The sequence below is a fragment of the Coenobita brevimanus genome, chromosome 31 (assembly GCF_032717465.1).
Source record: "Coenobita brevimanus isolate Jiangsu-jjx chromosome 31, ASM3271746v2, whole genome shotgun sequence".
NCBI classification, from domain to species: domain Eukaryota; kingdom Metazoa; phylum Arthropoda; class Malacostraca; order Decapoda; family Coenobitidae; genus Coenobita; species Coenobita brevimanus.
Genome location: NC_136984.1, coordinates 4289584 through 4316967, shown reverse-complemented (window position 1 = coordinate 4316967; position 27384 = coordinate 4289584). Strand labels below are relative to the sequence as shown.

Sequence of the window (27384 nt, the reverse complement as noted above, 5' to 3'; positions counted from 1 at the left end):
GATAGTTTTTTTTTTTTTTAATACTAAGAAATATCAAACGCCTAATCAAATGAACGGTCGCATAGTGTGGAAATTCATCTCAGAGAGAGAGAGAGAGAGAGAAAGAGAAGGGGGGAGGGGAGGGGGGAGGTCCAACACCGTCCCTTCCCGTGTACCACCTTGGATCACCCCAGTTGGTAAGAGCACATTTGTGTTCCACGCCTCACCAGGTACAGAAGCAGCGGGAAGTGAAGAGCACTTCAGCACTCAAAACAGTTGCCTCTCTGCTCATCTCACCTCCATCTACAAGTAAGAGATTTTAGTGGAGACTTATTAATCCCCACATTATAATGTAGTATTGTCTACTACATTACTGATTCAGCTTTAATAAAAAAAAAAAATCCTGACTTCGAAGACCATTTTTTCTTTAAATCCCTTCTGAATGTTATGTTACTACAGAAGCTGTATCACTATTAGATGGAACATTTTGTACTGAAGTGTTTCTTGCAGTCTATAGTCTCTCAAGGTCGAAAAGTATATCCTAAACAGAATGAAGTTATCTTGAGATAACAAGAATAAAGTATAGAAGACAATGCAAATAACAGGAGTAATATATATATATATATATATATATATATATATATATATATATATATATATATATATATATATATATATATATATATATATATATATATATATATTACTGGTAGTTGGGGGGCTTACCATTTAATCACTCGATGTAGTGATGCTTTTGGTGTCTGCCCTTTCCTATCTTCTATCCTTCCTCTCCTTTCTTTCCTTCATTCTTTCCTCTTTCTTCTGCCTACCAGTGACTTTACACTTCCTCCTCTGTCTTTCTTTCCTTCTTTCTTTCCTCTTCCTTCTGCCTTTGGGTGACTCTACACTGAGAGACAAGCCTAATGGCTTCCTGTACACCAGGAAACCATTTATTACGCCGGATGGTAACCATGTAACCAAATAATGACGCCTGGTGGTTCTGAAGGTAATTAAGGCGCCCCAATCGGATTGAGCCTGTGTAGGTTTATATCCAAGTGATGGTTGGGATTTATTGCTCACGTAATGCCATTCAGGGATGAGTGATGCCGGTCACTCATCTTAAATGTCAAGACCAACTTGCCTAGCTCCGGGTTCCTACGCTCCTCATTGGGCGACATAGGAATATATATAATTCATCATTCGTCATCCAATCCTAAGTTGCCCCATGAGAAGCGTAGGAGCCAGGGGCTAGGCAAGTTGGTCCTGACATTTCAGATGAAAGTGACCAGCCTAACTCATTCCTGAGTGGCATTACGTGAGCAATGAACCTCAACCATCCCTTGGATATAAACCTTCACTGGCTCAATCCGATTGGAGCTCCGTAATAACCTATTAATCACCAGGCGCCAAAATATGGCTATATGGTTACCACCCAGTGTAGTAAATGGTTTCCTGGTGTATAGGAAACCATCAGGCTTGTCACTCAGTGTAGAATCACCCACTGGCAGAAGGAAGAGGAAAGAATGAAGGAAAGACAGAAGAGGATGGAAGGAAAGAAGGATGGAGGAGAGGAAAAGGCAGACACCCGAGAGCAGCACTACATCGAGTGAGTTGATGATGAGTGCCCCCACCTACCTACAGGTGTATATATATATATATATATATATATATATATATATATATATATATATATATATATATATATATATATATATATATGAAGATAAACACCAACGTAATCAGGAACATCTTTAATAAATTGGTGACGTTTCGACAACTCGTTTGTCATTTTCAAACCTATAGAAAATACAATAAAATCAAAGTAAACACCATGTCTATGATAAAAATACGAAAACTAAAGTAAAAAACCAAAGTAAAACACCATGTCTAATAAAATACAAGTGTCTTATTACATGTATTTCTGTTTAAATTTTCCTTGTACTTAGTAGCATCCTACCAACGTTAGCTATGTATAATTCATTTCCTCATCTTATCATAATAATTCTTCACTTGTATTTTATTAGACATGGTGTTTTACTTTGGTTTTTTACTTTAGTTTTCGTATTTTTATCATAGACATGGTGTTTACTTTGATTTTATTGTATTTTCTATAGGTTTGAAAATGACAAACGAGTTGTCGAAACGTCACCAATTTATTAAAGATGTTCCTGATTACGTTGGTGTTTATCTTCATATTGAGACTACGCTTCCCCCATGGTGAATCTATTGCATCTGTATATATATATATATATATATATATATATATATATATATATATATATATATATATATATATATATATATATTGCCAGACGCCTTAATCCCATACGGGGTGGCCACGAATGAATCGCCTCTATGTCGTCCTGTCCCCCGCCATTTCACTGCCCTGCTCCCAATTCACACCCCCCTCTCTCATATACCTCACCACTCCATCCCTCCATGTCATCCTTGGCCTACCCCTCCCTCTCTCCCCCTCCATCTCACTCATATACACTCTCCTCGTCAGTCTGTCACTCTCCATTCTCTCCACATGGCCAGACCACCTCAGTGTGTTTCTCCTAACGCTTCCTATCACATCAACATCCACACCACAACACCTCGTCAATTGTCAGTCTGGCTCTCCATGTGACTCCACAGACTTCTCTCAAATAACTCATTTCCGCTGCTCTCACTCTTGACTTGTGCCCCTCCAACAATGTCCAAGCCTCACTTCCATACGTTAGAGTTGGTATCACAATACTGTCATGTAATAACTTTTTCACTTCCATGCTCACTTCCCTGTTTCTTATCACTGCTTTCAAGGAACCAGCAACATTTCTTCCTTGTTGTACACTCTCAAGCTTTTCACCCTCCAAACGTCCATCCTTACTCATCACACTACCCAAGTACTTAAACGTACTCACACTTTCCATTTCCTCATCATCCAACCTTACTGTACATTCACTGACTTCACCTCTCTCAAAGACCATAACTTTACTCTTCCCTACATTCATCTTTAGATTCCGTTTCTTACATACTCTCCCAAACTCATCCACCAAGCCTTGCAGCTCCCCTTCATCTTCACTTAACAACACAGTATCATCTGCAAACAACTGTACAGGGAGTTTCCAAACACTACCCTCTCTCATTAGGGCCACTCTAACATCCACTGCCCTACCTTGTATCTCTTTTATAACCCCATCCATGTACAGATTGAACAACCATGGAGACATGACACATTCCCGTTTCAACCCAACCTTCAAATAGTAAAATTCACTCAGTTCACTGTCCACACGCACTGCAGCATTAGCACCCTCATACATACTCTTCACAGCTTTCAGCAACTTCCCATCTACTCCATATGTTTTTAATACTTTCCACAATCCTGTGTATCCACCCTATCATATGCTTTCTTCAGATCCATGAAGGCCGCATACAACTTCTTTCCCTTCTCTAGAAACTTTTCCACTAAAGATCTAAGAATGAAAATCTGATCTATACAACCTCTTCCCTTCCTAAAGCCTCCCTGTTCTTCTCCAACTAATTCCTCTGTTATTTCCCTAAGTCTGTCAATAAGTATCCTACGGTATACTTTTCCTGTTACACTAAGAAGACAGATGCCCCCATGAATGCCACACACTTCTTTTTCCCCTTTCCCTCGTGCAAGGGAATAATTACACCTGGCTTGTAATCCTCCGGGACTCTACCTTCCTCCCAGACCAATCTGCACATCTTCTACATCCATTCTTCTACTATCTCTACCCTATGCGTCAGCATTTCACCACACACTCCGTCAATTCCTGGGGCTTTCTCCATTTTGACTTTCTTCATTTCTTCCACAACTTCCATCCTACTGATTTCTTCCTGTCTTCTCACCTCCCTCCTTCTCCCAGTCATTCCCCAGCCACTTATACTTGCACTCTATGTTCCACAATCCCCAGCCACTTATACTTTCACTACTTTCATTCTCTATATTCAACAATCCCTAGCCACTTACACTTGCATTACTTTCCTTCTCTATGTTCAACAATTCATTAAAATGCTCTCTCCATCTGCTCACTTTTTCTCCCTTCTTAACTCGTAATCTATCTATCTATCTATTATCTCTCTCTCTCTCTCTCTCTCTCTCTCTCTCTCTCTCTCTCTCTCTCTCTCTCTCTGTATATATATATATATATATATATATATATATATATGGTGGTAGGTGGTGTCGACAATTATCCACTCACTTGATGCAGTGCGTCCTACTTCATCCTTCACCTTTATCATTTTGTTTCAGTGTCTGCTCACCTCTATTCGTATTTTTCCAGTCTATCATGTCACTTTTATTACTCTTGTTTCATTTTCAGTGGCTTTATATTAAGTGACAAGCATAATGGTTTTCTGCAAACTAGGAAACTATTTACAATGGTGGTAACCATATAACGAAAACATACGTGTTCGCAATGTGTCAACAAGTGAGTTAGCGAAGGATTAATGCCAATCCCCGTAAAATAACAAACTCAAAGACAAACAACAACCCCTTATATAATTATGGCATCTGGAGAGAGAGAGAGAGAGAGAGAGAGAGAGAGAGAGAGAGAGAGAGAGAGAGAGAGATCATCTCATCAGCCGGTTGAGTGTCCACTGCAGGACCGGCCTATCCCGACAGAAGTGGTTATGATACAGCCTATGTATCTCTACCCAGTGGCTTAGGCTGTCTGGTACAGATTGTATGTGGAGTGAGAAGTGCTTGTAAGTGTGATTCTAGTGTTGGAGTGGCTTTGGATGTGTGTGTAGTCTGTGAATCAAGTGTAATTGGCTTTTGCAAGCCGAGTGGTTCAACCACAGCACCCCTTATGTCCGTCAAAGCAGAACATGGCCGGAAGAACGCTCCCAAATTTATTACCCTTGCGGGGCGTGAACCCTTTTTCTCCCATGTATGAGAACGCACAGTCTACCACTGTACTACAGAGACTGCTGCCATAACACATCCACTGCTGAACAAAGGCCTCCCTCAACCTTCTCCACGAATTCCTCGACTGAGCCAATATTTGCCACATTTTCCCTTCAGATTCCTCTATCTCATCTTTCCACCTCCTGTCTGGCCTTTTTCTACAGCGCTTACAATCTCTTGGTGTCCAGTCAGCCTCTTGTTCCGTCAGTTATCCCTTAATCTTGCTACATGTCCTGGCCACCTCCATTTCTGATTTTTTATAACTTTTATTATATCTTTTACTTTAATCTGCTCTCTCACCCAATTGATCTTTTACTGTCTCTTAAAGATTTTCCCAACACTGACCTTTCCAATGCCTTCGGAGAACAGATTAATTTATTTTGCGTCGATTTATTCAGTTTCCAGGTCTCACAACCGTACATCATACCTGGGATTATGAATTTTTTACATACTGCTCGTTTCTTACATAATAGCAAGATACGTTTCATTATGTCTTTATGTTTACCGAAAGCTTTCTCTTCAATTGTAATGAGTATTTATTTATTTCTTTTTATTTTTTTGTCACTGTCAAGGTCTTTCGTTTGGTTTGGCATCTGCCCTCAGTAATTGTACTTCTCAACTTCCTCAAGAACTTCTTTGCTTATAGTGATGGGGCTGTTTGGTGTATTTACATTAACCCGTCACGTCACGAGCTATTTCGCACCTCCGACACCCCCAAATCCCGAGCTATTTTGGATTTTTTTTGGAGGGGCTAAAACTTCCTCTTTTGTTGAGAAACAAAGGAAAATCACCAAGGAAGGGCTTACCGTGGTCCATAAGTGGTCAGAACAGGTGAGGTCCCCCGCGCCAGGCGTCGTATTCTGTCACTGACGTGTGAGGCACTCACGTTTTCTATGGTAGGTAATTTTGGGAGAAACCACAAAGAACACCTCTACATTTATTGATTTTGAACTAATAAACAATAAGAATAAAAATATAATGGTTTTCAATTACATATATATGAAAAATAAGCATTGTACCTTCGTGCGAGCATAGCAAGTTTGATCAGAGTGGTAACATGCTATATGCTAAGTTTCTTGTATCAGTCAACATATCATTTTTTCTACTTGTATACTACTGTTTCAATGCCATTTTACCATTTTGTACTGTATGTAAATGTTTTCAGCTGTTTACATTCATTACGATGATATGTAGCATAACTATTGCGCACATCTGCTTACTCAGCGCACTCGCTATGACTCGTATCTCAACATAACATATTGTTTTATCACTTTCATAGTATTGTTTTCTTTACATTGAACCTTTCCTCCACCACTGTAAATGTTTTCAATGATTTACATTCATTACAAGGGCATTTAGCGAAATGCTAGCGCATATACGCGTAGCAAGCACACTCTCTACCACTCGTGTTTCAACTTCTTCTTTATTCCTTCACCCCCAATATACTTCCCCACTTACATTACACCCGTTTACACCCTATATTGCACAATACATATTCACGGGCCTTATTTATTCCACTGAGCGTCAGAATATCGCACCAAAATACTCTCGCAATGAATGTTTCGACTAAGATAATACTCATACACTTACATACTAATTTTCCACTTATATTACACCCGTTTCCACTTGTATACTCCTATTTACATATTTACTGGCCTTATTTATTCCACTGAGCATCAGGAAATCGCATCTATATACACTTGCTAGGAATATTTTGACTTGGAATAAATTTCAGCACTTACAAAACTTTCAACTTATATTACACCCGTTTGCATTTTTCATACTAATATTTACATATTTACGGGCCTTATTTATTCCACTGAGCATCAGAAAAGCGCATCTACATACACTTGCTGGGAAGGTTTCCACTTAGAAAATATTTATGCTCTTACAGATTTTTCCACTTATAATACACCCGTTTCCACTTCCATACTACTATTTACAGATCTACGGGCCTTATAATTACACTGAGCGTCTGTTTGACGCATTTCTTTCTGAGTATCAGCGTCATATCGCATTCACACCATATCAGAAGTGCATCAAGGTGTGATACTCACTGAAACAAGGGTGAATGCAGAGACTCACGTCACACTCAACGCACTAGTAGCGGGTGTCTTTTCTCTGAGTGGTGGGTCTCACCCGGGAATTGCTATACACATGACACCTGCATTGGGGCCTAGGTCTATTTGGCTGGGGAGGTATAGGAGTGGGGAAATGGCGGGCAGATATTCTCAGGGGAGTTTGGGCAGTAGGGGCAGTGCGTGTGCGGTGTTGGGGCCTTTCAACCACATACTGGGCAAAAATCTCACACGTAAACTCCCTCACAAACCCTTCAAAGGTTTCCTGAACTCCTGTTGTCATGGCGTGCAGGTGGTGGCAATTCAGGGCAGTTATATCTAGCAAGTGAAAGAAGAGCTTCTCGTGCCACTTCATCGTGGTCCTGGCACACTCGACAGTGGATATCATGGAGTTTGACTGGTCCACCAGGCGCAGGTTGATGTTGTAATCGAGGACACACTCAGGTTTCCATATGTGGCGCCTGTTCTCGCTCCTGTAATCCACGGACTCTGTACGGTGCATCAAGGGGCAGTGAATCGTGGACAAGAGGCTGACTTCTCTATTGTGGTTCCACACTGTTGCTAGTATATTGTTTGCCTGGAAGAAGACAACCTCATTTCTGTCAAGTTTCCGCCACACCTTGACCATGTGACGCTGGTTCACCTTGACGGTACCACAGATTCCCGTGTCGTGCCTGTGTAGATAATGAGCGAGAAGAGGGCTAGTGTACCAGTTGTCCAGGTAAAGGATGTGACCATGATGAAGGTAGTCTTCTATCATTGTCTTTACCACTGCTCCAGACAGTCCAATACTCCGATCTTCTATTATGTCTGTCTGTGCACTGGTGTACAAGACTATGTCTCGCACATAACCAGTCCTACAGTCACACATAACAAAGCTCTTGAACCCAAAATGGTGCCTTTTGATGGGTATGTACTGCCGAAATTAACTATTGCCTCTCCACAACACGAGACTCTCGTCTATGACGAGGTCTCTATAGGGATAAAATGACGAACGAAATGTTTGCCTCAGGTGATCAAAGACCAACCTAATTCGCCTCATCTTATCTGCATCATTTGCATTTGCAGGATCATCAGCATCGTAAAAGTGGAGGCGACTTAGAATTTGTTGAAAGCGATTATGGCTCATGACTTGGCCAAATATTGGTGTAAGAATAATAGGGTCCCTTGACCAGTATGCCGTAATTCTGTTCTTTCGTACAATACCCATCACAAGTACCAGGCCAAAAAATATAAACATTGCTGCAAGGGAGACTGAGTAATCATATTTGATAGAATGCCTGCTCCTTGTGCCCAATCTTTCAATCTCACGGCGCTGGCTGCTAGTGAAACGGTTTGTTTGGTCTATTATTTCCTCCACAAAACCCTCACTGAAAAAAAGGTGGAAAAAATCCAGCCTGGTGGAATTAGGGTGAATTCCTGGAGCAGTGTAGCCAGTGCGCCCCTGCTCAGTGAAGCGGTGAATGATGGGAGAAAAATCACTCCCATCCTCCCAATTCCATGAAACAAATCCCTCGTCCCCATCGTCGCCTTCGTCTGGGTGGGGAGGAGATGCTGGTGGGGGAGGTTGGGGAGGAGGAGTGCGGAGGGCTTCCCCACTCGCACTCCTCTTCCCTCAGCCTTTACCCTTTCCCTTTCCCTTACCCTTACGGCCTTGTGGAACATTAGGGGGCTGTGGGGATGAAGTCTGGGAATATTGGGGAGCATAAGACGAGCTGGGGAGTGGTTCCTCCCCACCTTCCCCCTCCATCACAACACCACGTGATTCATCACGCACCCTCACTTGCCCACGTGTCTGGGAATATTGGGGAGCATAAGACGTGCTGGGGAGTGGTTCCTCCCCACCTTCCCCCTCCATCACAACCCCACGTGATTCATCACGCACCCTCACTTGCCCATGTGTCTGGGAATATTGGGGAGCATAAGACGTGCTGGGGAGTGGTTCCTCCCCACCTTCCCCCTCCATCACAACCCCACGTGATTCATCAAGCACCCTCACTTGCCCACGTGATACTCCCCGCCACCTCACACCACCACGGGAGAGCGATGACTTACTCCTGCCACTCTCACTTTCTATACTCGCCCCTGCACTTTCCCTTTCACTCCCCACTCCCTTCACGCCACTTCCACCCTCCCCAAACAAAAGACTAGGCCCATACCTGCTTGTACGACGTGGTGTGCGCTCGAGGCCGCGATGGGTGATAATCTCTCGGCCGTACCACGTGGTACCACGTCCCATGGCTCCGTCCTCATCCTCGCTCTCGTCCTCATCCTCGAAATCGGGCTCCACAACATGTAGAGGCTGCCGAGAGGATGTTGCAGGTTGTTTTTGTGCAGGCTGACCCTCTCTAGCAGCACAATAAGTCACGTAGCGCCGCTTCCTGGGGGACGGGACCTCCTCATCACTGCTGCTGGTTTCCACCTCCTCTGGTTGGACATAATCTTTGTCCACAACCTCGTCGTCCAGTGGGGAATCACTGTCGGTTGTGAAGGCGTCCGGAGCGGCTTGGATTTCCTCCTCCGAGAGACCTCTATGCGCCATGTCTGACCAGGGCCACTGCTAACAGGTGAGTGACCGAGCCGAGGGTGAGCGCGGGTCGCGCGGGGTCGCCGAGTGTCCCTGCCTGGTGGCAGGTGGGGGAAGGTTGAGCGACCCTACGTACCAAAAATCAAGTGCGAATTTCGAAAATTGTGCAAATTATGCACCTTGCACTTGTGCGACATACCAGTACATCGACGGGACTGGCAATTACAAAATGTTGCAATGTAGTCATATGTCGATGGGACATCTCAGGTTAAACTTTAGTCTTACTCAGGTTCATCTTTAGCCCTACTGTAAAACCTTCTCTGATAAGGTTATTTAACATTTTTTGCAACATCTCTGCTGTTTCTGAGATTAGGAAAATGTCATCTGCAAATCTTAAATGGTTTCAGTTTTCTCCATCTTCGTTTACTTCTTTGTTCTCGCAGTGTAGCTTTCTGAAACTACTTTCTATGCATGCTGTAAATAGCTTTAGTGAAATCTTATCTCCTTGATGCACGCCCTTCTTAGTCTGATTTTTTTTTTTTCGAGTTTGTGTAATTTCACTGTAGCAGTTCCCTCCCTTATATCTTTCCAGCATTTTTTAAATGTTCTCATTTACTCATTGTTCATGCAATGAATTTATAACAGCTATGTGCTCCACTGAGTTGAAAGCTTTTTCATAATCAACAAAACCAAAGCACAATGGTTTATTATGTACTAACGTTTTCTCAATTAGCTGATTCAATGTGTGTAGATGATCAGTGGTCGAATACCCACTCCGGAATCTTGCCTATTCAAGAGGTTGGTTTTCTTCCAAATTATTTATTATTCTCCTCGTAAGTCTCTGTATCTATTGCCAGACGCCTTAATCCCTTATGGGGTGGCCACAAACAAATCGCCTCCACGTCGCCCTGTCCCCCGCCATTTCACTGCCCTGCTCCCAACTCACACCCCACTCTCTCATATACCTCTCCACTCCATCCCTCCACCTCATCCTCGGCCTCCCCCTCCCTCTCCCCTCCTCCACCTCTCATATACACTCTCCTCGTCAATTTTTCACTCTCCATCCTCTCCACATGGCCAAACCACCTCAGTGTGTTCCTCCTAACGCTTCCTATCACATCCACACCACAACGCTCGTTTATATCCTCATCCGTCAGCCTGTCTCTCCATGTGACTCCACAGGCTCCTCTCAAATAACTCATTTTCACTGCTCTCATTCTTGACTTCTGTTCTTCCAACAATATCCAAGCTTCACTTCCATAAGTTAGAGTTTTTATCATAATACTATCATGTAGTAACTTTTTTATTTCCATGCTCACTTCCCTGATCCTTATCACTGCTTTCAAGGAACCAGCAACTTTTCTTCCTTATTGTACCTTTTCAAGCACTTCACCCTCAAAACTTCCATCCTTACTGATCACACTACCCAAGTGCTTAAACGTACTCACATTTTCCATTTCCTCACCATCCAACCTCACTGTACATTCACTGACTTCACCTCTCTCAAAGACCATCACTTTACTCTTCTCTACATTCACCTTTAGATTCCGTTTGTTACACACTCTCCCAAACTCATCCACGAAGCCTTGCAGCTCCCCTTCGTCTTCACTCAACAACACAGTATCATCTGCAAACAACTGTACAGGGAGTTTCCAAACACTACCCTCCCTCACTAGGGCCACTCTAACATCCACTGCCCTACCTTGTATCTCTTTTATTACCCCATCCATGTACAAATTGAACAACCATGGAAACATGACACATCCCTGTTTCAATCCAACCTTCAAAGAGCAAAATTCACTCAGTTCACCATCCACACGCACTGCAGCCTTAGCACCATCATACATACTCTTCACAGCATTCAACAACTTCCCATCTACTTCATATATTCTTAATATTTTCCACAATCCTTGTCTATCCACCCTGTCATGTGCTTTCTTTAGATCCATGAAGGCTGCATACAACTTCCTTCCCTTCTCTAGAAACTTTTCCACTAAAGATCAAAGAATGAATATCTGATCTACACAACCTCTTTGCTTCCTAAAGCCTCTCTGTTATTCTCCAACTAATTCCTCTGTTATTTCCCTAACTCCATCAATAAGTATTCTACCATACACTTTTCCTATTACACTAAGAAAACAAATGCCCCTATGATTACCACACACTTTTTTCCCCCTTTCCTTTGTACAAGGGAATAACTATACCTGACTTCCAATCCTCCGGGACTCTACCTTCCTCCCAGGCCAATCTGCACATTTTCCACATCCATTCTACTACTATCTCTCCCCCATGTTTCAGCATTTCACCACACACTTCATCAATTCCTGGGGCTTTCCCCAGTTTGACTTGCTTCGCTGCTTCCACAACTTCTACCCTACTAATTTCTTCCTGTCTTCTCACCTCCCTCCTTCTCCCAGCCATTCTCCAGCCACTTATACTTGCATTACTTCCATTCTCTATGTTCAACAATTCCTTAAAGTGTTCTCTCCATCTGCTCACTTATTCTCCCTTCTCCACTAGTAATCTACCATTTTTATCTTTCACTCCCCTACTAACTTCACTACCACCCTGCCTTACACTCTTCATCTCTTTCCAGAACATTTTCTTACAGTCCCTCCACTTTACTCTCAAATTCCTTCCAAATTCCTCATCCACTGTCTTCTTACTCTCTCTTACTAATCTTTTCACCTTTCTCTTCCTTTCTACATATAACTCTCTCTTCTGCCTCAACTTCTTCCACGTCCCTATTTCTCATCCATTCATTGTATGCTTTCTTCTTTTGTGCCACAGCCTGTCTCACCTCTTCATTCCACCATGCTGTTCCTTGCACCTCCTTCCGTCTTCTCTTCATCCCACACATCACATGCTGCACATATTTCTTCTGTGAATATCTTGCACACACCTTCCACGTCCCCCATCTGCTCCAATTCATATTTACCCAATCGTAAGTACTTTAGGGATTTGTTTGTAAATGACTGGTAATAAACTAATGGATCAATAGTTACTTACATATTTTGAGTCGCCTTTCTTGTAAAGCAATATAACTATTACATTACACCATGCTTTAGGAATTTCCTTCTGCTTCATATACTAAGAAAATAATTTGGTGATCCTGTTTTATATTCGTACTCCTGCATCCGGCAGTATATCCGACAATATTCCATCTTATTCTTGGGCCTTCCCTTGTGGTAACTGAAAAGTTAACTATTGGTACTATTGTCTTTGATGCATACAGTTCTTTGAAATATTCTTCATCTCTCTTCACCATCCTGTTTCTGCTTTGAATGACTTCTCCGTTTTTGTCTTTCAGTGACAGAATTTGTTGTTTTCCTAATGTTATTCTACTTCGGACCTGTTTCAGACGTTTTCCTTTTTGAAGGTTTCTTTGATTTGATCCATGGTATTTTTTCCCTCACTCTATCTCTTCTTGATAAGCTTATTCAATTCTGCACTATCTACTTCATCTTTGTTTGTTTTTGCTTTCATCTCCTTTCTTGTTTTCAGGAGCTCAAGAGTCACTTTTGAATACTTGTTGGCTTTGGTTGTATTAGATTTCCCTATTTCCTCTGCTGATTCTCTTAACATTATTGATAGCCTCTTTTCATCAATGTCACACTCAGCACAGCTTAAAGCCTGAAATCTTTTTGTTATTTCTAACTGAAAAGCTGCTTTGCTTTCGCTTACTTTTATTTTATTTTTATTTTTTTTTTCCACTTCTAAAATTGAATCCGGCTATGCAACCCACCATTCTATGGTCACATCCTATATTTACTTTGTTGATAACTGTGACATTTATGATCTTGTTACTCCTATTTATCAATCTGTCTATATAACTAGGCTTTTTACCCCTAGGGGGATGGCAGACAAGACGACACACTCACCATATTACTTATCCACACACACACACACACACACACACACACACACACACACACACACACACATTTACTCGTTTCTCAACCCCTAAGGGGAGAAGGGACCTCTCCTAACTGCACCACACCGCACGAAGGAAAACTGCGCAGTGGAGTCCAGTGACATCCGCAGCAGGGCCCAACAGTGGTGCTGGTTTGCCTCTGCCATACCATCCCCTTCCCCGCACCTGACCAGATCAGCTGGTCAGACTAGATGATTCTCCATTCATCCTTATCACGAGCAGCCAGTCTTCCTTGCGCTACAGACATCTCTCTCGCATCTAACGCTCTCTTCACACTGTCCATGCATCCTATTCGTGGTCTTCTTCTCAGCCTTACACCTCTCACATCAGATCGCTCTTCATCCATTCTCTCCATAAGCCCAAACCACCGCAGCATTTTGCTTAGCTTGATCAGCCATCTCTTGTATAACTCCAGTTCTCATTCACACCTCATCATTTCTCACTCAGTCTATATGTGTCAATCCATACATATTTCTCTGACATCTCATCTCCATTACATTCAATCTCTTTCTCTCTGCTACTCCCATATTCCATGTTTCAGACCCATATAACACAGTCGGTACATTACTCCCTCATACAGCCTTCTCTTTACATCCATTCTAAACGGATGACATCTAAACACTTTTTTCACTCCTCCCAGCACCTTTCCTACTTCATTCATTCTAAACTTCACCTCTTCATCTATTCTTCCATCCACAGCAACATGTGACCACAAGTACTTAATACACTCTACCTCCTCAAGCAATCACCATTCAAAACTATATTCATCCTCCTACCATCTGCCAACCTTGCATGCTTCACCATTTTACTCTTATTCTCATTGCGTCTCAATTTCCTCCGTTCACACACCCTTCCAAACTCCTCTCCCAGCTGTCTCAATCTTTTCTCCAAATCAGTCACCAGTGCAGTATCATTTGCAGACAGCAGCTGACTCAGATTCTACTCTCTACCATCACCACTCACCAGACTCAAGCTCTTATTTGCCATAAAGAAATAAATTTCATTCTTTGTTTCTCAACTACGACTTCTCCAGGTCCATTTTCTCCCTGTTCTTTTGCGATAGAATATGATCATTTTTCTCATGTTATACAGTTCAGCAAAATATACTACCATTTCACCTCTGCCATTCCTTTCTCCCACACATGCTTCTCCATTTCTCGATTTGTCAACTGTTGCATTGTCTCCAGTGAATATTGTCAGAAATTTTTATACTCTCCTTTCCCTGACGAGTGTTAGTCTAAACACGACCAATAGTAAATTTACATAGGTCTCCTGGGAAATTAGGGTATAAATAATACTCTAACTCACCAATAATTACCTCCTTTTATCCCAGCTAGTTCCCCCCGATTTCGCCAAATCATGAAGGTTACTTAGCCAGACAGAGTCGGAATAACAGATGACGACAGATGACGGTCGGTTTGCATGAGGCTTCCAAGCGTCCTTAGGTGTGTATTACACAGCATGCATCTTGAATGGGCTTTGGAAACAGAGTGGTAGAAATGGCGAGCCTCTTCTCCCTCATAGGATTTAGAGATGCCAACTATTTATTAATCACATTTGGCTAAATACAGTTAAATTACTTCATGAAATATACAAGGTGAACCCAACTTATTTAAATCTTAGTTTTAATCAAATTAAAGTTAAATGTTCCCTTTATCTATAAAAATATTGTTACGTCCCCACTCCACACTGCCACAGGCTCCAACAGCAGTAGTACAGTACAAGAAGGACGTTGCCCAGTGAGTTGTTCTTCCTATGGTCAGCCTTTAGGTGTGCTGTACACAAGATCAGCTGAGGCAAAAATAAACACTGGCTTCTTAAAGTTCACTGTCTTTATTTTCCAAATAATTCCACTCAATGCTTTCCAACTTCACTGTTCTCATAAGCACTGGAGCTATACTCACTTTACTAACTGCTATTACACTGAATGCTTGACAACACTCTATTGTTAGTACACTTAATGCTTGCCAACACTTCACTTATTGCACAAGTACCGAAAATAATCTTTACTGACAGTAATTACACTACTGTAATGCTTGCCAACAACACTTCACAAACTTCACGAACAGGACTGCACTACACTCAAATTATACTTCACTCAAACTGAATTGAAACCCAACTGAACTCTCTTCTTCTTCATTTCTGCAACATTCGCGGCCTTTCCTCTAACTTTCGCTCTGTTGAGCACCACCTCTCCTCCTCTAAACCTCACCTTCTTTTTCTAACGGAGACTCAGCTGTCTGAGGCAACTGACAGCAAACCCTTTTCTGTATCCTCCTACTTTCTCTATACTCATTTCAAAGCCAAAGGTGGCTGTTGTGTATATATACGCAACGACTTATCTTGCTCTCGTGTTCCTGAACTTGATTCTTCTGAATTCTCCACACTCTGGCTTCGGCTTTCCTGTCATTCTCTGACTAAATTTATCTGTGCTGTTTACTTATCCCCTAATTCTACTGACTATCAAAAATTCTTCGACTATCTTACTTCTACGATGGAACACATTCTATCCATTTCTCCTTTCTCTGAAATCTCCATTCTTGGAGATTTCAATGTTCACCACCACCTTTGGCTCTCCTCTCCTTTCACTGATCCACCTGGTGAACAAGCCTACATCTTTTCTATCCTTAATGACCTAGAGCAGCTTGTACAGCACCCTACCCGTATCCCTGACTGCCTTGGAGAGAGCTCCAACATACTTGACCTCTTCCTCACAACTAATCCTTCTGCTTACTCTGTTAACCTTTCTCTCCGTTGGGCTCCTCCGATCACAACCTTATTACCTTAACCTGTCCTATCACTCCGGTACGGCCTGTGGACCCTCCAGGGAAACGTCGTCTGTGGCATTTTGGAGCCGCAGACTGGGAGGCCCTCAGGCAGTACTTCTTTGATTTTCCCTGGAATGATTATTGCTTCCATGGCCGTGAGCCATCTGAGTGTGCCTTGCGCATTACGGAGGTTATTCTCTCAGGCATGGAAGCATACATTCCTTTCTCATATCCTTTGACTAATGCAAGAAAGCCTTGGTTTAATCACGCTTGTTCTAATGCTGTCCACAACAAGGAGAGGGCCTACAAAAGGTACTGGAGCCAACCCACCCCTGAATCACATCATCTTTACGTTTCTGCCCGGAATCGTGCTAAGTCTGTTCTTCGCTCTACTAAAAATAATTTCATCCATACTAAATGCTCTCAACTCTCCAACTCGAATTCTTCCCGCTCCTTCTGGCATCATGACAAAAATCTTTCTAACAACTTTACCTCATCATCCTTCCCTCCTCTTTTCTACTCTGATGGTTCTGTAGCTATTTCTTCTACTGATAAAGCAGATCTCTTCGCACAGACTTTCTCCTCCAATTCTACCTTAGACGATTCCGGTGCTGTTCCTCCATCACTTCCCCCCTCTGACTTCCTCATGGCTGACATTAAAATTTCTTCAGTTGATGTATTTTCTGCCATCACTGGCCTCAGTACTAACAAGGCATATGGGCCTGATGGGGTCCCTCCTGTTGTTCTCAAGAACTGTGCTTCTGTGCTTACACCCTGCCTAGGCAAACTCTTTCGTCTTTGTCTGTCAACTTGTACCATTCCTTCTTGCTGGAAGTTTGCTCTCATTCAGCCAGTCCCAAAGAAGGGTGACCACTCCCAACCCTCCAACTATCGTCCAATTGCTTTAACGTCCTGTATTTCAAAAGTTTTCGAGTCAATTCTTAATAGAAAAATTTTAAGGCATCTTTCCTATCACAACCTTCTTTCCGATCGTCAGTATGGGTTCCGTCAGGGACGCTCCACTGGCGATCTTCTCACCTACCTTTCAGACTCCTGGTCATCCTCCTTTCGGGACTTTGGCGAAAGCTTTGCCATTACACTTGACATCTCAAAGGCTTTCGATCGAGTCTGGCATAAATCTTTAATTTCCAACTTGCCCTCCTACGGTTTCTATCCTTCTATCTGTGCCTTCATCGCTAGCTTCCTTTCTGGTCGTTCTATAGCCGCTGTTATAGACGGCCATCGTTCTTCTCCTAGATCTATCAACAGTGGTGTTCCTCAGGGCTCTGTCCTATCACCAACTCTCTTCCTTTTATTCATCAATGATCTTCTAAGCTGTACATCTAACCCTATCCACTCATACGCTGATGACTCCACCCTTCACCTTTCCATTCGGTTCCCGCAACGCCCATCTCAACAGTTACTTCAACAAACAAGGGATGAGGCTATGGCACACCTAATGTCTGACTTGGCTCGTATCTCTGACTGGGGTAAAAATAATATGGTTGTCTTTAATGCATCTAAGACTCAGTTCTTACACCTTTCAACCCGACAAAATCTTCCACAGGTATACCCACTAATGTTTAATAATATTCAGCTTAATCCTACATCATCCTTGAACATGCTTGGGGTTTCATTTACTCGGGACTTATCTTGGAAAGATCATATTACATCTCTTGTAAAATCTGCTTCCAAGAGATTGGGTGAGCTAAGCCGACTCCGCTCTTTCTTTACCCCTGCGCAATTGTTGACTCTATACAGGGGTTTTATCCGCCCCTGTGTGGAGTACAACTCTCATGTGTGGGGAGGCTCCCCTCATACAGCTCTTCTCAATAGGGTGGAGTCAAAGGCTTTTCGTCTCATTAACTCTCCTCCTCCTACTGACTCCCTTCAACCTCTGTCTCTTCGCCGCACTGTTGCATCTTTATCTCTTTTCTATCGCTACCTTAATGGTCACTGCTCCTCTGAACTGTCTGCTTGCATTCCTCCACCTCTACGACGGGCGCGTAGCACCCGTCTGGCAGCAGACTCTCATCCTTTTTTCTGTCCAACTCTAATGCAAGAATTAACCGTTACTCCCAGTCTTTCATTTATGCAACAGGTCAACTCTGGAACTGTCTCCCTCTGTCTGTATTTCCTGCTGCCTATGATCTCCAGTCTTTCAAACGCAGTGTGTCCAGGCATCTCAAAATGATCGGATCTTGAATTTGGCTCTATATTGTATTTTGTTTTTCTCTTGGAGGGAACTGTTACTGCGGGCTCATGACCTTTGGTTCCTTCTTCCTCGCATAAAAAAAAAAAAAAAAAAATCTAGTCTCTTATCCATCCTTATATAAACTTGCATTGTTCTAGAAAGATCTACTTCTCAAACATTCTCGGACGTGCTGGTCTTGCACTTGCCCCTAGCAACAACAGTCAGCAACTAGGAGACATCAAAACATGTTAGAGTTTTCCTTCATTACATAACACTGCAAATCATTTACCATAGGAACTTAAATTACATAATTCAACAAGCAATCACTTAACTAAAACATTATAAAGAAAAAGAGCAGAAAAATCAATGCATAACTTACGAAATAACTAAGCTCACAAACAACAGGCAAACTGGCAACTCTGACTCGTACCAATACCGGAACTACTGTACACGGAATGCCGAGAAGCTTCTCAAGCACCTAGCTGGCAAATCTCACTTCCTAACAATATGCATTAAACCCTCATCCGCTTTTCACATGGGGGTACGTTATCCCAGCACGCAGGCGTAGTTAGGACAATGGAAAATTCTTAAGTATTTACAAGTATTTACAATACAGTAGTCCACAAGAGTTAAATGCAGTAGCATTTAATTTATCAATAATAAGAATTATTAAACATAACAAAATCTCTGGGTTATAAAACCGCTTGAATTAGGCCTAGTCATTAACGCTCTTCGGGTTTTCCTCTGCTTTCAAGAAGGACAACTATTTTAAAACGTAAAGAGCACAACTGGTCTGGGGAAAATATTTCCCACAGTTTTGGGGCCAGGCAAAAAGTGATATGCTGTATCATGTAATGTGACCCTTAGCCAGGAGCACTCTCCATGTGTCTCGAGAACCCTGTGCTGCGGTCCTTGTAGGTCGTGCATCTTGACTCAATTGCTCTCCACCATCCACTGTCTCTGGGGTAGCCATTAACTCAAGGGGAACCAGTTTATCAATAGTTTTTATATTGGTAAGTCCCCTACATTTAATTTTTACAAGTCTCAGCACCCCCTTCGAATCTGGATGTGTGGAGATCACTTTAGCTAACGGCCACTGGGATCTTGGTTGTTTTGTTTTTACTAAGACCACATCTCCTATGTTTATAACTGATTTGTTGCTGGCAGCCTGAGCCCCATAAAATCTTTCTTTTAGGCCCAAAAGATATTCTTCACTCCAATGTCTATTCCAGGTGTCCAATACCCTTTTCAGATGTTGATATCCGTCAAACGGATGTCGTCCTAATTCATTATTTTCTATTGTAGGATCATCTACTTCCTCCTGGATCTCCACACAAGGCACCGGATGCAGCTTTCTGCCTAACAACGTATGAGCAGGTGTCAATGTCTCAATTGAAATGATAGTATCATCCAGATAGGTTAAAGGTCTATCATTAATCCTAGCCTCAGTATAAGTTATTGCTGTTCTCAGCTCCTCTCTTGTGATCTTAGTTCTGTGTAAGGTTTTCCTAAGACAGTCCTTCACAATACCAATCATCCATCCATCTATCAGTCATCCAATCCTACATTGCCCCATGAGGAGCGTAGGAGCCAGGGGCTGTGCAGTTGGTCCCGACATTTAAGAAGAGAGTGACCAGCCTCACTCATCCCTGAGTGGCATTACATGAGTAAACAACCCCAACCATCCCTTGGATATAAACCCTCACCAGCTCAATCCGATTGGAGCACAATAATTACCCACTAAACCACCAGGCACCAAAATTTGGTTATATGGTTACCATCCAGCATAGTATATGGTTTCCTGGTGTACAGGAAACCATTTGGCTTGTCACTCAGTGTAGAGTCACCCACAGGTAGAAGGAAGAGGAAGGATTAAAGGAAAGAAAGACAGAAGAGAATGGAAGGAAAGAAGGATGGAGGAGAGGAAAGGGCAGACACCCGAGAGCAGCACTACATTCGTTCAGCAAATCCATTTTGCCATGGAGCTCTTGGAAATATGAACTCCCTGGTACTATTTCGGTTTTTTCAGCACCGACTTAACCTTTGAGTCATTCATGATATTTAAAAGTAGAGGCGCTGCTCCAACGAAATTAGTTTTGTTGCCGCATATTAATTTACTGGTACAAGACGCAAATCTTCTACATACGTTCCGGAATGTCTCTGAATTTAAATCTTCTGCCATTTCTAGATGGACTGCCCTTGTGTAGGTGCAAGTAAAGAAACATATACACACCTTGTGGGGAGTTCCCTCACCCGTAACAGTTATAGCCCCTTTACTCTATGCATTGGTAAAGCAGTTGGTCCTGGTTAGTCATATGGTCGTTGTTCATATCTCCTACATATAATGCAATTCTTGAGATATTTCTTTACATGTCTACCCTTAAGGATGCAGTACCTTTCTCACATTCGGGCCAAAGTCTGCGGCACACCTCCATGAAGAGTTAACTCATGGGCTTCCTTAACAATTAACTGTAAAATAATAATTCTTGGGTAACAATATAGGATGTCTAGTTTGGAGAGGCAAATTAGCCTTTACTCTTCTGCCACGGCATCTGATTAGACCTTTCCCGTCTAAGAAAAATCCTAAATATCCTATCAACATATTGCTCTCAGTGCTCTGGCATAAAAGGTCAAAAATCTCTCCGTAATATTTTCTTTGGAGCTTTGTCAGCCAATATTCCATGGGATCAAACTCCTCGAACCCCACTTTCATATTCAAATATTAACAACTAATTTAGTAGTGTTAAGAAGTTGTCTTATTGATGAAAATCTACCAAGGTCAATCACATCTGCCTCAGGTAAAACAGGATCCAAGTTTACAACACTAACCTCAGCAATACTATACTGTTTCTGCTCAGGCCAGTCTTTAGTGAGTAACCATTTAGGACCTTTAAACCACAAGTCATCTGTGATCAATCTCCTTATTGTATATATACATAGATAGATAGATAGATAGATAGATGATAGATAGATATATATATATATATATATATATATATATATATTTTTTTTTTGGGGGGGAGGCGGTTGCTGAATCGGAAGAGTGGCGGCCTGCGGTCCTAATGGACCCAGTGTCGAATCCCGGTTGGGGCAGGGAACAGTTTAGGATTTGAATTTCCAAAAAGCAGACTTTCCTGATCTACCAGATGACCTGCCGACATGTCGTAATAATACCCCCGCTAATACCAAGACACCAGTCCTGTATGAGACAGCCCTAGCATGTATTCAATATGGATGGTGGATGTTAGCGCCGCAGTGGTGACATGTGGAGGTGTAGGAGGGCTACTGGGCCTCGGAATATGTCACTGCCCCAGAGAAATAGGCCCTAAAGCCTTTGCCCAGAGTCGGACACGTAAAAATACATACAGATATATGTCACGAATCAATTCGCGACATTTCCTTTTTGTGAGAAACCACGAACTATTAGTGGAAAACTCACTGTGTATCGCTCAGCTAACCGTTTCTCCCTCCATTATCGGAGTATACTTTTCAAATAATTCGTCACCGTTTTCAAAGAGTGACCGATTTAATGCACGTCACTAAGTGCTGTACTGAGCGATACTATTGTTTTTTTATTGTTCGCCTCTGCTTCCTCATTCGACCGTTAAAAAAATGCGGCCGAGTGCTCCGCTTTCCCACGACTTAGTCAGTCTTGTGTTTGATGTGACGGAGGAAGGACCTGTGCCGCAGTGTGAGAGGTCAGCTAGTACCCAAACTCCACTTCACAGTTAGTCCAGTCTTCCCACCCATCTGGTGATACGCAGCATTCATCGACTATAGTATTTCTTTTGTGTATTTTCTAGTTATAAGAGTTTAATTAAGGTGTTTTTTTTAGACGTAAGTATTTAGCTCGTGTGAGAGTGAGTGAGTGCGTCTCATTGATTTGAAATGTAACGTTAAATTTATTTTTTGTAATTAATAAATTTAACAGTTCCTTTCTCGAGCTTAATGTAAAGTAAAAATCTTGTTTCATTTCTCCATAATTAAGCTTATTTTCCATATAGCTCCTAGCTTGCATAAACGTTTGCTTTCATAACTGGTACTTAGACCAGTCTTGTTGTATTAACGTAAAATCCGTTGTGCCATAGGAGTTAAGCATCAGCAAGAACCTGATGTTATTATTATTAGTATTAGTTATTTATTGTCAGGGGTGATGTAACTTTCTCCAGAGGCTAACAGTACAGTAATTCAGCAATTGTGAGTAATTAGTCTCTGCTGTGTACTGTTGAGAAAGTTTATAAATTCTCGTTCTTGAGAATCTTAGCAAGTCAGCGTAAAGTAATCGTTGCCTGATGTAGCAAGACAATCATTGTCTTTGCTCTTCAATATTATTGAATATTATTATCAAATTAAATAATATTTAACCATTTATTTCAAAATTACCGTGATATTTTAAAAACCCCGTGACAATTGGCGACCTCATTCCAGGATATTAACTCCTAGCTCTAAAGCTATTCACGAGATAGTGCTCACTCATTCGTATTTAGGTATTTATCATTAAAGTTTACAGACACAAGCTTACTGGTGTTTACCGTTAATTTAGCAAGTGAATTTTGCTTTATCAATCCATAGAGTACTTAACTCTAGTTTATTTTGGTAACGCCAGACGATTTTATTCGCTTCTGGGAAGTCGCCGTACCCATTGTGTTTATTATTGAGTCTTCCCAGTCATTTACACTTTTGATTTATTCTTTGCCAGTTAACTGGATAAGACTGGTCACCACTAGCTTGTGTCTGTACTCTTTACTTGTGGTTATTAGCATTCGTTTGCGAAGCAGCAATCAGTACTGAGTCGCTAGTTATTTAGATTGAGTTAGCGACATGGCTACCACCGTATTTTTACACGAAGCCAAAGATATGGGCCTTACGGACCCAACCGAAATTAAAGAGTATATACTCTCACGGCATAATCAGGAACAGCAGCGCGAGAATGATGCCCGTGAAGAGCGTAAGATAGAGCGCGAGTACGAGCGAGAACAGCGCGAGTACGAGCGAGAACAGCGTGAGGAACGCGAAAAACAGCGTGAACACGAACAAAAACAACGCGAGCTCGACTTAGAAAAAGAGCGACAACAGCGCGAACACGAGCTAGTACAAGAGCGAGAACAGCGCGAATACGAGCGTGAACAACGAGACAAAGAACGAGAACATGAACTTGAAGTGCTGAAGCTCAAGCGAGATTCCTTGGCTTCAGACACATCTGGTGCAGTTGGTTCAAGCTCCACGAGCGCTCTCCCTGCACATGTTATGGCGACCCCACACATCAAGCTTCCCCCATACAAAGATGGCGAGCGAATCGAGCCATACATAGCTCGATTTGAAGACATGGCTCAGCTTTACCAGCTCGATGATGCAGCTAAGCGGCTTCAGTTTCTTAGCCTGTTTGAGGGCCCTGCCCTCGATATTCTCCACAGAATTCGTGGAGACAATCTCACGTATGAAGTGATGAAAGCTGCACTCATTAAGGCGTATGGTCTCACAGTAGACGACGCCAAAGCTCAGTTCATGCGAGCTCGTCTCCAAGACAAGGAGACAGCTGTTCAGTTCCTCGACCGTCTCACTGCTTACTTAGGTGAGTGGATGGAGAAAGATGAAACTCCTTCCACACGGGAGGGGATAATTGACCTTATGCTGCGTACACAGCTAGAGAGGTCGTGGCCTGCTGAGCTCATAGCACAGCTTAAGATCTGCCAGGTGAAAGATGCCAGCCAAATGGTAGAGAAGGCTGACGCATTCTTTACTGCATACGGGTATCAAGCTCGTAAGCAAAATACCTGGAGCAGGAAAGATACTGCCAAGTCTGGGAAGCCGTCTCAGACTGAATCCCAGCACCAAGGCCGTTCTCAGAGTAATGGTCAAGGTCCAAGCAAACCACAGAAGGACCAGGGGCAAAATACACAGCAGCCTGCTTGGAAGCGGTACAACAAGCACCCCAACCAGCAGCAGTTCCCCAAGCAGCAGCAGCAGCAATACAAGGACAAGCCACGTAACCCTCAGTCAGGTCAATTAGTGTATCGGAGGCAGGAGGCAAATGCAGCCTTCATTCCACAAGTACCCGGTGGTGCCATCTCTACCAGTACAGGTACTTCACAACAGTTCACAAGTCCCCCTCCGACCATGAACTCTCCTCAGACACCTAGTTTCCAGGGCGCCACGTTTGCTGCATCGGTTGTTCCGCAGTCTCATGAATGACTGGCTGCTACCTCCTCAGACCCTTCCACCAGCAACACTGCCTTTCTTGTTCAGCCAGGGTCTGTGGGAGGTGTTTCTGTAAATGTCCTGAGGGACAATGGTTCCTCAGGTTGCTCTGTTAAGCAGAGTTTAGTTCGGCCTGATGAGTATACAGGTCGACAGATCCAAGTTAGACTTATTGATGGATCAGTGAGATTGTTCCCTGAGGCACGTATCCAGGTGGCGTCTCCATTTTTCACTGGCTTGACAGCTGCAGTTGTCATGCCAGAACCTTTATTTGACCTCATCTTAGGCAACATACCTGGCATCAAAAATAGTTGTGCCGTAGATGTTGCTACTCAGACTTCGGCAGCTGCAATAACACGAGCCATGGCCAAGGCTCCAAATCGCGTCACTCCGTTGACCGTTGCAACGCCGCAAGATCTGATTCGTAGTCAAGATGTTGTCCAAGAGCAACAGACTGACTCGACACTTGCCTCAGTGCGCAAGAAGCTGGAGGGTAAAGTGATCAAGTATTCACGGGGAGGTCAAGCCAGGTTCCTTCGTAAGCGAGGACGGCTGTACCGTGAGTCACAGACACCCCAGGGTGAGGTTCGACTGCAGTTTGTCTTTCCTGCAAAGTATCGCCGAGCAGTGTTTGAATTAGGTCACTGTTCAGAGATGGGAGGTCACATGGGTCAAAAGAAGACCTGACCGCATCCATGCTGACTTTTTCTGGCCAGGAATGGGACGGGAAATAACGAGGCTTGTACGTTCCTGTGATGTGTGTCAGCGTACCACTGACCGGGGACGTGTCCGTCCTGCGCCATTGAAGCCAATGCCCATAATCTCTGAACCGTTCGAGAGAGTAGCAGTTGACATAGTTGGGCCAATCTCTCCTAGGGCTAGTGATGGATCAAAGTATATCCTCACTATAGTTGATTTCAGCACACGGTGGCCTGAAGCCGTGGCCCTTAAGAATATAGAGGCCGTCACTGTTGCTGAGGCATTAATTGAAGTGTTCTGTCGTGTAGGTATCCCTAAGGAGGTCTTGAGCGACCGGGGTTCGCAGTTCACTTCGGCAATGATGAACGAAACGTTCAGGTTGCTGTCCATCCGAGGCTTACGAACTACGCCGTATCATCCCATGTGTAACGGGTTGTGTGAGAGGTTCAATGGAACTCTCAAGAAGATGTTGAGGCGCATGACCGCCGAACAGCCAAAGGAATGGCCGCGGTTCATTGCTCCTCTTCTATTTGCTTATCGAGAAGCCCCACAGCATTCATTGAAATTCTCACCCTTTGAACTGGTGTATGGGAGGTCGGTCCGAGGCCCACTTCAAGTCCTTCGTGAGTTATGGGACGATGAAGAACCCGACCCTGAAGTCAAGACCACCTACACCTACGTCCTTGATTTGGCTGACCGCCTCCAGTCGACGTGCGAGTTAGCTAAGGAAGAACTGATTAAGGCGCGTGAAGTTCAAAAGGCTTATTACGATAAGAAGGCAAAGCTTCGGAAGTTTAGTCCAGGCGATAAATGCTTGGTATTACTCCCCACTGCCCAGAACAAGTTGTTGGCGCAGTGGAAGGGTCCATTCGATGTAGTAGAGCGCATTTCAGACCTCAACTACATAATACAGATGGGGAATCTTCGTAAAAGGTTCCACATTAACATGTTGAAGGCTTATCATGAGTCAGACCCCGAGGAGACTGGCCTACTAGTAGCTGATGATAGTGACCAGCCACTGGAAGAAACCGGGGCAGCTGCGGTGATCCCAGCTGATGACCATGATGACGAGCCCTTAACCGCTCAGTCCCATCAGGAAGAGACTGTCGGAGATGTTTTACTTAACCCTGACTTAGCAGTAGGGGACCAAAATGCCTTATGGTCACTGCTCTGTCAGTATGCTGATGTCTTCTCAGACCAACCTAGACTTGCAAAGGTTGCGTGTCATAAAATTGAGTTGACCAGCAATGCTCCTATTAAGGTTAAGCCATATCCGATTCCCATGCGACTACAGGGTGCAGTAGATAAGGAAATTGCTGACATGGAGACTGCAGGCATTATCGAAAAGTCCTCATCTCCTTACTGTAGTCCGATGGTAGTAGTCCGCAAGAAAGATGGTGGAGTCAGGATATGTGGTGACTATAGAAGGCTCAATGCAATCACTAAAGTGGATGCTGAGCCAATGGGTGACCATATTGCCATCTTCTCCAAGCTGGCAGGGTCACGATATTTCACGAAGCTTGACCTAGCAAAGGGATTCTTCCAGATTCCCCTTCATCCTGAGAGTCGTCAGTTCACTGCCTTTGCTACTCCTAGGGGGTTGTACCAGTATAAAGTCCTCCCATTTGGATTTACCAATTCCCCAGCAGTATTTAATCGTGCCATGAGACAAGTGCTCCATGGTATTGTAGGAGTAGAGATGTTCGTTGACGATGTCCTCGTTCATTCCGCCACATTGGAGGAGCACCTCAGACTCTTGGAAATTGTCTTCAGTAGACTCCAGAGTTTCAACATGACTGTGAAGCCTAGCAAATGCAAGATTGCTCACAGTGAGGTGGAGTTCCTCGGTCATATTGTTGGCAACAATCACTGCAGGTGTCAGGGTGACAAGATCAGGAAAGTTAGAGAAGCCCCGAGACCTGTGACCAAGAAACAGGTTAGGGCATTTCTTGGCCTAGTGGGATATTATAGGAGTTTTATCCCCAACTTTGCTCTCATTGCCCAACCATTGTATGAAGTGCTACGGAAATATGCTCCAAACACCATTGAGTGGGGAGAAGCGCAAGAGAGATCCTTTATTGCTCTTAAGAAC

The 27384-nt window shown here is 43.2% G+C and overlaps 1 protein-coding gene across 1 annotated transcript in view; it reads left to right on the top strand.

Annotated features, from left to right (window-relative positions):
• The first annotated feature begins 202 nt into the window (after window positions 1–202).
• Window positions 203–27384, top strand: part of LOC145395469 (uncharacterized) — a 307859-nt gene continuing 280677 nt past the window's right edge. The window contains exon 1 of the mRNA XM_080269070.1: window positions 203–288. The gene's annotated coding sequence lies outside the window, so the exon portion shown is untranslated. The remainder of the gene's footprint in view (window positions 289–27384) is intronic.